At 47.1% G+C, this 16,433-nt stretch overlaps 1 protein-coding gene across 5 annotated transcripts in view; it reads left to right on the forward strand.

Moving 5' to 3' along the window:
• The window catches only part of ARHGAP22 (Rho GTPase activating protein 22), a 333,567-nt gene that overhangs the window by 150,315 nt on the left and 166,819 nt on the right, over positions 1–16,433 (forward strand). Inside the window, exon 1 of one of the 5 annotated variants that reach the window (XM_019555605.1) lies at positions 15,428–15,690. The exons of the other annotated variants lie outside the window; for them this stretch is intronic. The gene's annotated coding sequence lies outside the window, so the exon portion shown is untranslated. Of the gene's footprint in view, positions 1–15,427; positions 15,691–16,433 lie in introns of those variants that run through there. 5 annotated transcript variants of the gene reach the window in all.

Consider the following 16,433-nt stretch of genomic DNA (forward strand, 5'->3'; position numbering starts at 1 on the left):
CCTTCCTTTACATAGCACTGAATTGTGAGGTGCATGGCCACTGGTGCAGGCCCTGGCAGGATGCTCTGATTAGCCCAGCAGAGAATTGATAACAGTGTTTATCGCTCCTAACTTAGTGTTTATCACCCCATTAAGAAAACAAGAGGGACATGACTAGCTACCTGTTGATTCTGCCTTTATCCCAGACCTTAGCCACCATGTGGTGTGCTAGCTAATACACAGACACCTCTCAGCAAGGCAGAGGGGAGGGGGGAATTCCTGCTTAGCAGGGTGTAGTGAGGGGGAGGGAGAGGAGCAGTCTGCAGTCTCTGCTGGAGCTGCAGCCAGGGAGCAGAGAGTCCCACCCAGTCCAGAAAGCATGCCAGGATGCTGGGGGTGTCTGGTTTAACTTAAACCAGCAAGGAGTCTGGGACAGACATTGCATAAACCGGTTTGACCCAAATCAGTTAAGTCTGATACTACATTCAACCAGGTTTTTCTCAAATCAGTTTCAGCCATTTTCAAACTGGTTTATTTATGTGCACTGAAAATGTGTTCTGTTACAGGTTTGAACCAGTTTACGTGTAATGTCAGTAGGACTGCACATGTAGAAACCATGAGGTTTACTGTAGAGCTAATTAGTTAACTCTGCAGTAAACATCTCATGTAGATGCTCCTTGAGTCTGGTATAGATAAGAATAGGATAGAAATGCCTCACAGTTTTATCAGTATACTGACAATATCTGCACTTCTGTGGCTGAGGACAGTTACATGAGGCAGAAAATAAGGATAGGCTGGTGAGATCAGCAGAGCAGAAAACCATAGTCTGTAGAGAAGTGGGAAATGCTGAAGGAGGAAATGGGGGTGTGGCTTTGTGGAGAGTAGATGTACAAGCATGATGAATATATACTGGCTGTTTTCTTTGACTGTGACACTTGCATACTGGCTTCTTTTGCATGTAGACAGTCCAAATGCATTGTGGATGAACATCCATTTACTTTCTGCTAGGTTTAACTCAGGCACAACAGAAACTTATACCTGAAGACTTGATAATGTGTCCACCAAATCTAGAACCTCTGGTTTGTTCAATTAGTTGTAACTGATAGACTCAGATTACTTGCTAATCTGATTTCAGCCTCTCACTTTGCACAGGCTTATGGAGAGAGCATTGACACCTGCAATGACAGTTCTTCTACCTTCTGTTACAATCTCACATTGCCAGAGCTAAGTGTCTTTAATAAGAGTAATGCAAGTTGGTTGCCCCCAGCTCCACCTTGCCCTTTCTGAGTTTCATTTTTCTGTTTTGATAATATCTACTTAGGTGTTTTTTTAATCCCTTCCTCTCATTTTTCTTAAAGGTAATGGTCATGTTGGTCTGAAACCTATGTTACATTGTCCTAGGCCCTCAGCTGATATAAGATAGTATATTTACATTGACTAAAAGAGGGATGTACAACTTATGCTAGTTAAAGGTCTGGCTCATTAGATTTCTAAAAAGGTCCCTGTCTTCCCAAGTGTTCCACTTGATTTAAAGTTAGAAAAATCCAGATTTTAAGGGCCTGATATTTTCGTCATAGAACAAGTAAAACCCTACACCCATAACTCAAGCAAGAGTGCAAATTAGCATAAACCCAGTTAAATGTGCCCTGGTCCTGGGTTTTAAAATAGAGATTTAAAGGGGCCAGGTCTGGGGCCATGCTTTCTGTTAAATGAAATCTTGTACCACAAATATGAAGAATTCTCCTCAGCGCATCCCATACATCCTGCACTCGTTCAGCCCTGAAGAGATCCAAGAATATCTAAAGAATTGGAAGAACAGAACTACTGTGTAAGGCAGTGGTCTCCAACCTTTTTAAGGTGAAAATCACTTTTTGAAGTAAAGGGCAACCCAGGATCTACTGTGCTCCACCCCCCTCCTTACCCAGCAGGTGACCAAATGGGGTGTGAGATGGAGCACCTGGTGTGGGGAGGGAGGGTGGCTCCTGCCACTGTGTGCACCTCGGGAAGACATGGGGGGCGTGTGCCCTGCAGATCTAGGAGGGGAGACCAGGCACTGGGCTGGGCTGCACTTGGGGCTGGTGGCAGTAATTCTGAAAGGAGGGGTTGGAGGGGCTACAGTGAATTTTGGGGTGGCTGCAGCCCCCCCATAGCCTCCTCCCAGTGGTGCCACTGCCCACCCTGAGCGCAGCCCATCTCAGGACCCTCCACTGGGGAGAGCTCAGCCCGCCTCCCCCTGCACAGATCTGGGGGACACATGCCCCCCATGCCTTCCTGAGGTGCGCATAGTGGTAGGAGTCGTGCCCCAGGCCCAGCCCCGCTCCCACTTCATCCCCACCCCTGCTGCAGCCACTGGAAGCCCGTGGCTGGGCTGCCTTGTGGCCTTACTGCTGCCCTGCGTTTGAGGGGTATAAGCCCCATTAGCTCCCCCCTTCTGCTGCCTATGCCTGAGGAGCACGTGTCGCTCTGATCTATGGGCAAGGCGGCTGCCACTGCATTCTGGGCTTTGCACCCCGAGCGGCTGCAGTGGGGCTCGGGACACAAAGCACAGCATGCAGCAGCAGCCACCTCGCCCTGGACATGGATCGGGGTGAAGGCACGTGCCCTTCGGGCCTCCGCCACAGTGCTTGCAGTGACAGGAGCCCCCCCGTGCACCTGGATGAAATACCCAGGCTCCGACCCACCCTTGGTCTGGCTCCCTTGGGGCCCCACTTACCCAGTGGCAAGGGGCAAGGAGGGGGATTGTCCCACTCATCTGGCCTGGCCCCAGTGGCAGGGGGTGCAGCTCATCCTAGGCACGTGTGTCCTGCTGCTCCTGGATTGCGTCCCAGCTGCTTCCCACATGTGTCCCGCCACTTCCTATCGCAGGGCCTCTGACAGCGAATCTCAATCTGGGGAGGGGTGCTGAGCCTCCCCTCCTCCCCCAGACTGAGATCAACTGTCAGAGGCTCCCTGATTGACCAGTCAATCCCAATCGACCGGTTGGTGACCGCTGCTCTAAAGATAATACCAGTACCCAGTTCTCATATTTTGCCATTCATCAGTAGATGTTAATGTGCATTGCAAAGAAGATTGGTATCATTAGTCTAATTTTTCAAAGGGGAAATTGAAGCAGAAGACAGTGAAGGGACTTGCTGTAGGTTAGTAAGCAGGCTGGGGTAGATGTGAGGTTCTGCTGTGATTTCTATGCCCTCTTTACAAATATTTAGTTTGTATAAAAATAAAATTTAGATCATAGATATAAATTGTGCTCCATGAAAGAATTCTTAATGGAAATAAATTATTATTCGTATATGATCCTCTCCCAGATCTCAGCCTCCAACATAATTACTTCATTTGTTTGCTCTCTGTCATCAACTCTCATAGATATTTTACTTTGATATTTTACTTTGTACTTGGAGGGCAATCAGAGTTACACAGGTTTTAGAGTTCTCATTTCAAAGAGATAAACACAGCCTGATAAGGACTTGATACAGATATAAATGAAAGGCTTCACCGAGATTAAGTTGTTTTGCAATACTAACCTCTTCCTAGGCTTTGGCTTCACCTATGCATCCAGAAAAGTCGGACTGGAAGGGACCTCAGGAGGTTATCTAGTCTAACTCCTTCAGTAAAATGTATGTTCATATTCAAGTATAGACATTATTCAGATGATTTGTATTGAGTGTCGGGTTTCAGTGGGCACATCTACATGTGAAATTAATTTGATTGAATAAACTGTGGCACAGTTCATGTCACAGTTTATTGTTCCCGGATGTGTGCCCAGGACCTTAGCGCATTGAGCCAGGTTGGAGCAGCCCCAGCTAGCAGGGGATTCAGAGGGTCAGCCCACCAGCTTGGGGTTGCTCTAACCTGGCTCAGCGTGCTGCAGGGGGCATGGCTGGGGCATGATGGTGCTTCAGTGCAGGGCCCTGACACACCTCGCACTGAAGCACCCTTGTGCCCCGGTGAGGCCCATAGGCGTCTACATGTGTGTTGCGGCTCACTAAATTATGTTGCCATAGGATAGTACTTGTGTTGACAGGTACTAACCTATGGTGGCATTTATTAGTTTCCTAATAGGGTCACACATGTAGATGTTGAGACTTTATTGTGGAGCTAATTAGTCAGCTCCGCAGTAAATGTCTCATGTAGATAAAACCAGTTTGTTATTAGTCAGCATATATGGCATGTCTTTAGTTTGATTTGACAGGACTTTCTGCGATAGCCTGGTAGGGACCGTGTTAATAGCTGCATCTTGTGCCATGTTAACTACATCACTATTAACTACTTGTATTACTGTAGGACCTAGAAGCCCTGCTTGAGATCAGAGCCTGACTATGCTATGCGGTTAACGCAATCCTATATCACTTTATGCAGTCAAATGGCACTTACCCAGTACTTATCCTTACACACAGTTTGTAATCCCTTCCATGTACAGTGTGGACATGCCGATATCCACATGGCTACTCAGAATGCACAGGAAGCTGTGCTCTGGCTAAGCAGGTATGCAGCTCTATGCATACCTGGGTAAGCTTAACTCCTGAAGCTATAGCCAGAAAGAAAACAAAGAGTTGGGGTGAGGAGGACCCTATAATGTTCTACTTTGTGAGGCTGGGAAGTGGGAGATGCAGCATCTAGGTTGGGCTTGGCAACATTTTTGGGCAGGATGCCAAAAACACCTGCAACCTTGACTTGTAAGATGTTGGCATGCCAGAGGCAGATGGTATGGCAGCCATGAGGGGCCCAATCCTTGTTGTGGCACCATAGCTCTGGCCTCTTTCCCACTGTCCGCCCTGAGGTGCACATGCCAAGCAAAATACCTTTGTGTGCCATGCTCTGGCACCCATGTCTGCGGTTGCCTACCTCTGATCTAGGTTTTCCTCAGCCAGAAAGAGCTCAAACCTACATCTTCTGCTGCCCAGCACAGTCCTCTAACCTCTCAGCACAGGTTAGACATTATTTAGTAGGGCTGTGCAAAACTTCGGTCCCTGATTCGCTTCAGCGGAGATTTGGCCTGATTCAATGGCTGAATGTCTGAATCCGAATCGAATCAGGAGACCCTTTAACCTCTGTGAATCAAATTGGAACTGTCTGAATCGCTTCAGAGAGATTCAGAAAGATGCAGCGATTCAGATATAGACACAGCTTTAAATGTTTTTTTCTACATACTTCAAGGTACCAGGCAGCTCATAAATGCTGCAGTGGTGGGGTGGATGGAGCATCCCACAGGAGTGCGGGGGGCTCCACGGCATGTTTGGCAGCAGAAGTGAACCAGAAGCACTCCTGGTCCACTTTCAGGTTACCGGGGGTCACGCAGCCCCCGTTCCCCCCCTGCGGTCCTCCACTTTGGTGATTGGTGCCTCCTGGATCTGGGGGGGAACCTGGGGTTCCCCCACGGCTGATGGCTTAGTGGGGAGGGACTGGCACACTCGGCAGCAGACCTGGAAGTGGACTGGAAGTACTTTTGGTCCACTTATGGGTTCGCTGCCGAGCACATCGGGGGGCCTCCCACGTTCCTGTGGGACACTCCATTTGCCCCAGCATTACAGAGTTCATAAGCCATGCCTGGTACCCTGAGGCATGTAGAAGAAAGATTTAAAGCTGTGTCTATGGCCGAATCGCTGATTCTCCAAATCATCATTGAATCTTCAGATTTGGCTGAATTGAATCAGGGACAGTGATCCGAATCAACTAATTGAATCACTGTCCCCAATTCAGACTGAATCCAAATCTGAATTGAATATGGCCTGTTTTGCACACCCCTATTATTTAGTATCCTCTCCAGCCCTTGTCTTGAAGCTGAGCCACTGCACCTTGCTGTTACTATTCATTGCAGAAAAAAATAGTTGGAAAGTTCCTTTCTCTGGTTACAATGTCAGGACATATGCATGTCCAATGTGCCTACATAGAGCTGCGTGTCTGTTTGGTCAGAGTGAAGCCTACAGAGCATGCTCAATAGCTACAAGGATGCTTATCTACACTGCATTCATAATAGGATTGCTAGCTGTGTGTAAGTGTCCAAAATGGTTGTTACATGGCTGGGTAAGTGCTGTGTGGGTGTATAAAGTAAAATACTTTGTCCATAGAAGCAGGTTTTGCCCCAAAGAGGTTACAGTCACAGAATTATAGAAATGCTGGGTTGGAAGGGGACATGAGACAGTCTAGTTCATCCCCCTGCTCAAAGCAGGACCAAGTATACTTGGACCATCCCTACCAGGCATTTCTCTAACTTGTTCCTGAAAATCTCCAGTGGCAAGAATTCTGCAGCTTCCCTTCATGGCTTTTTCCAGTATTTAACTATCTTGATAGCTCGAAAGTTCTTCCTAATTTCTGCCACAGCAAAATATACCAGTTACTCAATGTTTTATCCTTTGTGGGTCAGCAAAAACTCTGGGGCTAGAGACAGACATTCAAAAAGCCTGAGCCTGAATTAATTCAATCTTTGCAGGTTAGTCTAACCTGGCTAGGCTGAACCTGTTTGCAAGTGCATAGGCATGCTGTCTGGACTGAGGAAATGCAAGCACATGCCTGCAGTGGCTCAGGCTAGAAGCTGGGGGTGCTAGAGCAGCCCTCCCTTCCTTTCTAGAATGCTGAGCTGGGTGAGGGAGCATGGCCAGGCCCGGGCAGGGTGCTCTGGTTAAGGGGGGGGTTCCCCCCCTCACTGCTCCTGACCAGTGAGAGAGCCAGCAGAGAATTGATAACGTACCATTTAACACCCACAACAAGAAAACAAAGGCCTCTCTCATCAGTTCAAGCTCTTTTAAACAACTTTTTCCAAGGAAGGAATGGAGGGACATTACCAGCTGACCTGCTGATTAGCTCTGAAAAGCCCTAAGTGGATACTGTCCTGTCTGCCTTTGTCCTATTTGCCATACACAGATGCCGCTCAGCATTAGCTAGCATACCACATGCTGGCTATGGTCTGTGCTGTGGGAGATGGGGTTGTGGGGGGTGGGGATCCCTGCTTGAGCAGTGAGTGGAGGGAGGGCAGGGGGAAGCCAGGCAGACCCTGCTGTGCCTTCAGTCTCCATTGGAGCTCCAGCTAGGGAGCAGATGGGTAGGCCCAGCCCTGCTCTGGAGCAGACAGCCTAGCCCAGGGCTGTAACTTCATAAATCTGGCATGTATGGGACCTAGCAGCTGCTGGAAATTTGAAATTGTTGGATTTTTGAATGAGTAAGACTGGGGCTAGGGAAGGGGCGTGGCGTGGTGCAGCCCAGTGGCTGCAAGCAGGTGGCGTTGGCTGCTCCTGGGTCTGCAGCAGGGAGCAAAGCGGAGGAAACTGTAAGTTGGTGCAGAGCGTGGGGCAGGTGTGCGGGGCGTGCCCCATGCCCCACATCCACTTAACAGTTCCCTTTGCTTTACTCCCTGCTACAGCCCTGGGAGCGGCCGATGCCACCTGCCTGCTGTGCCAGATTTTTGAGAATTCCAGAGTTTTGTGTGCCGGATTTGTGAGGTTATACCGTACTACATTCAACCATAGATTCATAGATTGTTAGGGGCTGGAAGGGACTTAGTAAGATCATCAGGTCCAGCCCCCTTGCACTAGTCAGGTGACCCGAGCAAGGTGACTGTCCAGTCTCCTCTTGAAGATTTCCAGGGTAGCTGATTGCACCGCCTCTGGAGGGAGCTTATTCCACAGTCTGGACACCCTGACTGTGAAGAAGTTTTTTCTGAAGGCTGAAATGGTCTTCCAGGAGTTTGTAGCCATTACTCCTGGTTTTCTCCAAGGGCGCTCTGATGAACAGTTGTTTGCCAAGCCCTTGATGTATTCCCCTGATGTAGCAGTAAGTGGCTACCAAGTCCCCTCTCAGCCTTCTCTTTTTAGACTGAAGAGGTCCATGTGCCTCAGCCTTTCCTCCTATGGCTTGCCTTGCAAGTCTCTGATCATATGAGAGGCTCTTCTCAAGCTTTTCCACTTCTTTGTTGAAGTGTGGTGCCTAGAACTGGATGTAGTACTCCAACTACAGTCTCACCAGTGCTGAGTAAAGCTGAAGAATCACCTCCTTGGTTTTGCTTGAGATGCATGCCAGAGTATTGTTTGCCCTGCTGGCTATAGTATCATACTGGCTCATATTCATGCTACAGTCTATTATTACCCATAGATCTCTTTCAGTTGTGATGCTAGTCAGTTTGATACCACTGAGCCTGTACGTTTGTTGGGGATTGTTTGCCCCCAGGTGGACCACTTTATACTTCTCAATGTTGAACTTCATCAGGTTCCAGTCTGCCTAACTTGCCAGCCTGTCTAGGTCCACCTGTATCTGCAGCCTATCTTCAAGTGTAAACCAGGTTTATGTCAAACTGGTTTTGGCCATTTTCAAACTGGTTTATGTGCAGTGAATGTCTGTTCTGTTACAGTTTTAAACTAGTTTCTGATCACTTAAACTGGTTTATGTGTAATCTCTATCGCTAGCCCTGATCTCCAAACTCTTTATAACAGTCTTGTACGTACTTTGAGATTGTTACCACATGTCCACTCCATCTTTTCTTTTCTATACGAACTATACTGAGCTTTTGCAATCTTTCCTCATAGGTCGTATTTTCTAAAATAAAACTGAAAGCGTTGTTAGGAGGTTATATAGTCCAACCCCTGTACAAGGCAGGAAGATTCTTGTTTAAATCATCCCAAACAAGTATTTGTCTAACCTGCACTTAACTTCCAGTGATAGAAATTTTACAACCTCTCTGCAAAATCTGTTTCAGCACTTAACAACCTCCAAAGTTAGAAAGTTCTTCTGAATATGCAGTCTAAATTTCCCTACTTGTAAGTCCTTTCTTCTCCTGTCCTTAAATGACACAGAGACCACCTGATTGCCATTTTCTTTATAGCAACCTGTTTCATATTTGAAAATTATCATCAAATCCCCCCTCAGTCTTCTCCAAACTAAATAATCCCAGTTTTTCCAATCTTTACTCATGTCAATTTTTCTAGACCTCTAATCTTTCCTGTTCTCTTATGGACTCTTCTTAGTTTGCCTACATCATTCTTAAAGTGCAGTGCCCTGAACTGGATACAGTTCTCTGGCTGAGGACTTAACCAGTGCTAAACAGATTTTCCTTTTGACACATCTCTGAACAACATACTCCTTTTGTGCCACAGCATCATAAATATAATTAATATCTTATGCTTGATCCATATTCATTGTGTGACCTGTGATTACTGAAAAGGCAGACAAAGAGTGGGAGAAAAGAAGTCTCATATCCCTCATTTTGAAGGACACTTATGCAAGACAGAAACTGAGGAGATGGAGTAAGGCCCAGCTAGAGCAGCTTCAAAAGGGGACGATGGTCTGCAGCTCAGTATGACACAGTAACTATTAGGGGTTTAGCTGTTAAGTGTGCATGAGCCGGGAGCTATACAAGTGAGTTAAATTGCCCCAGCTTCGACCCTGGGTGAAGTTGGGAGTGGTTGTGCCATACATATAACACTGCAGGTTCATGCATCTATGGCAGTTAACAGTGTAACAGCTACTGTGTGGTCTGAGCATCAGTGATCCCTTCCCTCTGCAAACCGTTACCCGTACCCTCAGGCCAAGAGCTATAACAGGCTGCTTATCTCAACTTGAGGGAAACTGTTCTGTAAGCATGCAAAGGATGTGAACAACGTGAGGGGAAAGAAGTCGTTAAGAGTCAGTACCTGGGCACTAACTGATAAAGGAAAATGTGAATATCAGGAGAAAATTCTTGGTGGTGAGGTTTGAAACACTGGAACAATCTCCCAAATGAAGTGATAGAAGCCCCATTGCTTGGAGCACCTAAAAGTGGCTTGAAGAACCAGCCTAGGAAAGGAGGATCCCATGCAGTCTTAGGGGTGATTGTACAGGATGACTTTTGAGGTGTTCTTTCCTCAGAGAGGTCTCTGATTCAGCAGATATCTTGTTAGAGCCTGTGCCAGGACGTGTTCACTGACTTAGATGGATTAACACTTTTCAACAACATATGCTGACAGTGGTTGCTTGGCTGTTACCAATCAACTTCATTATAACTAATATTTTATTCTTGATTCAAACATTAACGTTGAATTGCTTACATCTGTTGTAGGTGATTTTGTTGCTCTGAGCCACTGCTATCAAGCAAAAGAGCTTTTCAGATCAGTTACTTTGACTGCACCGCTTATGCTGTTCATCACGTTTGTTTAAAAAGGGGCTTACTCAGTACTGAGTACTGTTGGGTGAACAAACTGCTTTATTCTTTTGACTATGTTTTTGCCTTGCAAAGTATAACAGTTAAACTGGAAAGAAGTCACGTTTTTTCCAACTCTCTGTAATGCCTGAGCATTTCTTTCAGGGTTTTCTAAAGGGCCATCCCTGGCATTTCAGTGCTGTTCCACAGTTAGTTCTGTATTAATAGAACTGCTCTAAACAGAGGTGGGTCCAGGAGCCAGGGTTCTTCAGAGTTTGGATGCTTTGAGATTTAGGACATTGGTTTAGCTCATTATTAAGAATCATTTTTGAAGCAGATGCAAATTCTCCTTAAGTCGGCTGTTATCATCAGTTCTTTGTTTGTTATTTGTGGTGTTAAAGCATTTAGGAACTGTGGTCATGGATGTGAGGTTGTGGTTCCGGGGTAACCACGGTCTCCTTATGTTGGGGACTGCTTTCCGAGGTTAAGGGTCGCTCACCTGTAGGTTTCATGCGTCTAACTCGCCTGCCACGACTTTGATGGTAATCTGGTTCAGTTGTATTGTCCAACGTGTGTCAGTCCAAAAATGAGACTCCTTGCCTCTCAGGGTCCCGCGTTGAGGAGGGCTCCGCCACCCCTACACCCTTGCCCGTACCACCGGGAATGTGACCATCGCTTATGAGTCTGTCACGTAGTCTGATCTTCCTCCCTCGGATTAATCCACAACAAAATACAGAAGGACAACACAAACACAGCTCTGAACCGGAGCTCTTAAGCTTGGACTCTCACTCCAGTCCTCAGCGGAGTCCACCACTCTTTCCCCTGTTTCCCCCAAAGGGGTTCTTCAGCCCTCCTTAGGGCTCTGTGAGACCGCTCAGTCCCTTACTGCTGCTGCAGTGAATTCACCGTCTGAGTGTCCCTTTATTAAGGGCTTTACGGTATAGGCGCCTGTCGGATGGCAATCGCTCCCAGCCCGCTAAATTAGTCCTTTAGCTCGTTGGGCTCTCCGCCCGGGTTCACGAACCCCGCAAGGGGCTTACCCCTGCTCCAGAAAGTGCGGCTGCGATACCGGACGGTGCGCATCCACCCGAATGAGCTCCTGCCGGCATCCGTTTCCCTGATGGGCTCTTCCAGTTCTGCCGGGGCTCTGCCTAGCGCCGGTGTCTCATTTATACCGGCCCTCTCTGTCCGGGCCCCTCCTTCCTCCCTACACCTGCAGGAGGTAGGTTCGCACCCTGTACTCAGGGTTGGAGAGGGGTGTTGCACGGTGACTGCGCCGGGGAAAGAAGTCTTGGTGTCCGCCGGCCCCTTTCCTCCCTCACAGTGGACTAGGACCCCATGCTGCTAGGCTCCATCCAAACGCATGGTACAGAATGGCGGTCTCTGCCCCACTCAACTTACAAGCTAAGTATGAGCCTGTAGCAGGGCACCAAAGTGCCTGCTACTTGGAGAGCCAGGATAACCACCCAGGTGCAGGTTGCCAGGGCAACCAAAGGTAGATAAGGATCCACACCTGCCTGGTCAGCTGACCGGAAGGGGCAGGGCCCAGCTCCTATATAAATCATAGTCCAGAGGCCAGGAAGCAGTTCCCTGCTGGCAGCAAAAGGGGTGGGAACTCTGCCAGAGCAAGAAAGGAGAAGAGGCCAAAATGCACGAGCAGTTGGTACGGATGAAGGATGGAGTACCCTTGGGGGTGGCTCGAGTGATGTTTTAGCCAAGTGGCAGAAGTTTATGTTATAGCCTAGGGGCTTGAGTTTTGTTTTTGCTATTTATCACCAGAGGTTTGGGTGAGGCTATTAGGGGTTGGAGGAGGCCTCATAGGGGACCCGCAGCAGCGTGGGAAACCCCAGCCCCAGAGCAGGGGGGCAGTGAGGAGCCCCAGAGCAGGGAGCAGCGACCTACAATAGCCAAAAGAGGTAACGTTAGGAGTGAGCCAATCCCGAGCGCCAGAAAGGGTGCAATGTTTGAGGGTGTGCTGACCCTGAGCGCCAAAAGTGTCGGGGGTGTGCCAACTCTGAGCACCAGGATAGGCATAGGATCAGGAGGGTGCCAACTCTGAGTGCCTAATAAGGCAGAGAGCAACAAGGGCATAGAGAGCCCAAGCGCCCAGAGAGGTGCAGTTGCGAGATGGGGGCTGCGGAGAGCCCGAGCGCCCAATAGAGTATAAGACTGAACAACATCCGGTACGGCAGTGAGGTTTGGGGTGTGGGAAAGGGGTGGTTGGAGCCACGCATAGCCCATAAGGCTGGGGTGTGCAGGAACACCTATTAGCAAAAGAGAGCTAATGTACAGGAGGAAAACCGTGTCCAGGGAGACAAGAGGCAGCCTCCCTATAAGATATATTAATACAGATAGAACCATAGTATAGTCTGGGAGATCCCATTTTATATGGCAAGTTTGCCTTCAGTATGTAGGAAGTAATTCTGTATGGAACAGCCATCAAATAGCATGTGTAGAAAATCAACATCATACCTGCTATTTTCATTATTTGTATTGAATGTGGGAAGGAATTAATAATTCATGTAGGTAACGCAGAGTGCAGTGTTTGAGAGGCACTGGTAATGACACCTATTGCTGAGGTTGCATGATTATTTTCATTCTAACGTCCTGTCTTCAGCCATTCATAAATTTCTGAACTGTTTTCCTTACAGACTAACATTTTAAAAGGCTTCTCCATTGCCTGAAGGTGAATTTTAAGTGGTGATTGCTTGAAGTCTATGTAAAATCATTCCAGCCTTTTCAGAGCATGAGATGAATGTAAATTAAAAAGAAAATATCCCTATTTGTACAAACATTTTTGTGAAATGGGTTGGAAAGTTTCTGGGGTATATGAGCAAGAGTGGAATATTGAATTCTGGCAAAGAATCAGTCCTCATTTGAAAGATGTTGGTCAATTTTCCTGCTGTAAACCAGTAGAGTTGGGGTAGAGTTGTGACCTGTTGAAAAATGTGCATGTGAAGTACATGTTGCTGTAGAGATATTTGTCAGCTTGTAAGGCAAGCCTGTGGAATGTGGGTCCCACTGGAATCAGTGGAATCTATCCCCTGGATCTGATGCATTAGTTTGAGCCCCTACAGATGACACTTATTCCTGGGTGTGAATTGCTGTGCAGTGAAAAACTGTAGCAATACCAGGTGGCTGGCTCAGAGGGTTCAGAGGAACTTTTTAGAGCAGAGGGCTGCTATGCATTTAGTATGGCAAAGAGCTGAACAGAGCCCTTGATTTATTCCCAGGATGGAATATGTACAGTGCTTTGGGGTCTACTTGCTGTATGTGCATTTCTTCTAAGATATCAAAAAAAATCGCTGTTCAGAGCTATGTCTCTCCACACACTTTCTCATATGTAAAGTACATGAGTCCTGAGAAGATGATTAAAATGTAAACTCCTGGGAGCAGAGAACTGACCATATAGATGTCTAAGGACCAAACATGCTGGGAGCTGGTGAGCGTTTGAAAGTGTCACTGAAGTACAGGCTAGTTACTGAGGATTTGGCCCAAAATTATTAGAGATGTTTTGGGATCATCAGGGCAGTGGAATTAAGGTCAGCGTGCAGCAATGGGAAAACAGTGACAAGATGTTATATGTTGGCATGTAAAGTTGTGGAAGAAAGAGCACAAACTTGTACTATTTGAGAATTAAAGGGTGGGTCCTGCGACAACACTGTTTCCCTTCCTGGGAAGATTTTCTGCTACATAGCACACATTTCTCATGCTAGTCTGAAATCAGGCAGAAGGTATGGCAGAGTGGCACTTTAGGCCATCTACACATGCTCTGGGTTGGGGAGGTGCTTTAATTAGAGCAGTTCTTAGAAGCTAATTAGCATGCATTGGAGCAAGTGTCAGGCACTTGCATAGGTGCCCTTAGAAATTAAGTGCTTTGTTCTTAATTGAACCAGTTAGTCTCTAAGGGTGCATTCACACAAGTGCACACATGTGCTTTGTGGCACCTCAGAGGCTTTTGAGGTGCTGCAAAATGTATCCCGTGCACCTGATTTGGTTCTCTATTCAGAATATTTGCAGCACGGAGCCAAATTTAGATAATGGGTAATTCTGGTATCAAAAAAAAGCATGCTGAAAAAAACCAGTGTGGTGCACATGGCAGAAGCATGTGCCACCCAAAACAGGAGCCTGGCCTGTCAGAGCCATGCTCAAGCTGCCAGCTAAGCTCCAGGCACCTGGATCATCACTGCTGCAGCCCTAGGAGGGCCCCAGGACCCCAGGTAAGGCGGCTGAGGCCAGCCCAGGTGCTGGCCCCAGCCTTCCCTCCCTTGCCCGGGGCAATTTGCCCTGTGCCAGAGCGCACATGCAGGGGTGTCCCCAGGGAAATGTAGGTGCCGTGCTCATCTGGACACACCCTACAGTGCTACCCTGCCCTACCTTTTCCTACTTAGAGATGATGGTTTACACCTGTTCAGCTTAAAAGAGGGCTTGGGACCCACTGGCTTTAATTAGGGCTTGCAAGAGTCTTGGGATCTGAGACCAGCTTTCAAGCCATCACTTCTTTCAGCAAAACTAGATTGGGAGAGTGTGTTAAGGTGACTATGCAACTTTTACCCTAGGCATTCTCTGTCTTTTAGACATTCAGCAGTGCAGTGTTGGCATTTTCAGCCTATGGTTTTGAATGGAACATGGGAATCACTTGGAAGGGGACAGTCTCCCTGGGGGTAGAAAAGCAGGAGTGAGGCAGCTAGCAGCACGCTGCACATCTGTTTTGGGAGCTGCCTTACAGAGCAGATGTATAATCTCATGCAAGCTGTTGTGGATTTTGCAGTGCTCAGGTAGAGAGCAAACAGACCTGCAGGGTTCACAGGTTGAAGGACACCTGCACAAGTGGGGCAGCTAATTTTGTTGGTGGCAGTCCTAGCATTGGGAGGTAGGCCATATAGACATGACCTTGCTATCTTCCCCTTCACTAAACTCTTAAAAATAGTGTTTTTAACTTTTATATGTGGGAAAGTCTCCCTGTGCCCTTGCCCATATGCCTCGTTGTTAAGTTTCCCAGTCCCAGCCCCCCGAGGGGTGAGAATTAAACTGTAGGATAGAAGGAAAGAGCTCTGTTTGTCCACAGCTTGCAGGAATGCTGAGAAATCATATGCAGCTTTGTTCCCTGCAACATATTCTGTAGTGTTTTGTCCAGCCCAGCTTCTGGTGATTTAAGTGATAGGCCTTCCTGTTTCTCTAGGGCGGGTGAAAATGTAGCAATATATCCATTGTAGGGAAGAGAATGAGAGTTGAAGGGAATGACAGGAATGTGCTTACTGACAAGAGCAATGGGGCACGTGAAGGGGTTCTCAGTTAACTGGTCTTAGCTGGTTTAGTGTGTGCCATAGACAGTTGCAGGCCAGTTGAATGTCTGCTGTTAATGCTGCTGACTTCATAAGAGTCTCATTGTCTGTGCCTCAGTTTGTATTTATTTTAGACCTGGTCTTCCTGTAAATTAACTGATACTTGTGAGAGGAGATGGGGGTTCATTTAGGAATTCATGCTGAAGCAAAGAGGTGCGGTGCAGAAGGTGCAATCTGAAATCTCCCCTTGACAAAGGGACTTAATTGGTGAGGTATGCTGCCATGGCCGTGGGATTATATCCTGAGCACAAAGCTGGCAAGCTGGTATGTACGTTAGTACTGCTCTTAACAAGCTTCATTGTGTGCAGCCCCTGAGAACCCCAAGTTTCTGTACTCTCTTGGCTACACGCAGCTGAGCCACCCATGAAAGTTCATGGCCTTATCAACATCATTCCCTCCCCTCCTCTATTCCTGGCTCAGCAGACCGGCATCCAGATTGTTTGCCCATATTGAATTATTTAACCTGACAGAGACCTGAGCCTGCATTTCCAGCACACTTGGCTAGTCCTGTGAGGGTAAGTGCCTCTCCCTCCCACTGGGGGCATGACAGACCCCTGGGAAGTTCCTAGAACAGGAGCAGTGATCAAATGCCCAAATCCATGGATATGAATGAGCCTCTTTCTTTTTCTAGTTTTAAGAAAGTTGCATCCTTAAAAATCTGAGAACTGGTTTGGGTTGTATTTTGAGCTGAGTGATAAATTTCTCTCAGCTAGGATGCTCATTCATACCTGTCATTCAGATATTGCTTTCTGCTAGTCATCAGCAGGGATTCCGATTTTCTCTTCTTAATCCCAAATTCTCTGGTTTAAAAAAAAATCCTAAATTCGCTTGGTTTAAAAAAATCCCAAATCTGCATTTTTCTGTGATTTAAAAGGAAATACCACTATATATATATATATAGATAGATAGATAGATAGATATCAGTTGAACACAATGTTTTCTTCATATACTTACAATTTTAAAGCAATTTGGAAGCCTACCAGTGCCTCAAGCACTATAATAAAATA

Source organism: Crocodylus porosus, unplaced genomic scaffold, assembly GCF_001723895.1.
Source record: "Crocodylus porosus isolate Cpor-Errol unplaced genomic scaffold, CroPor_comp1, whole genome shotgun sequence".
Lineage (NCBI taxonomy): Eukaryota > Metazoa > Chordata > Crocodylia > Crocodylidae > Crocodylus > Crocodylus porosus.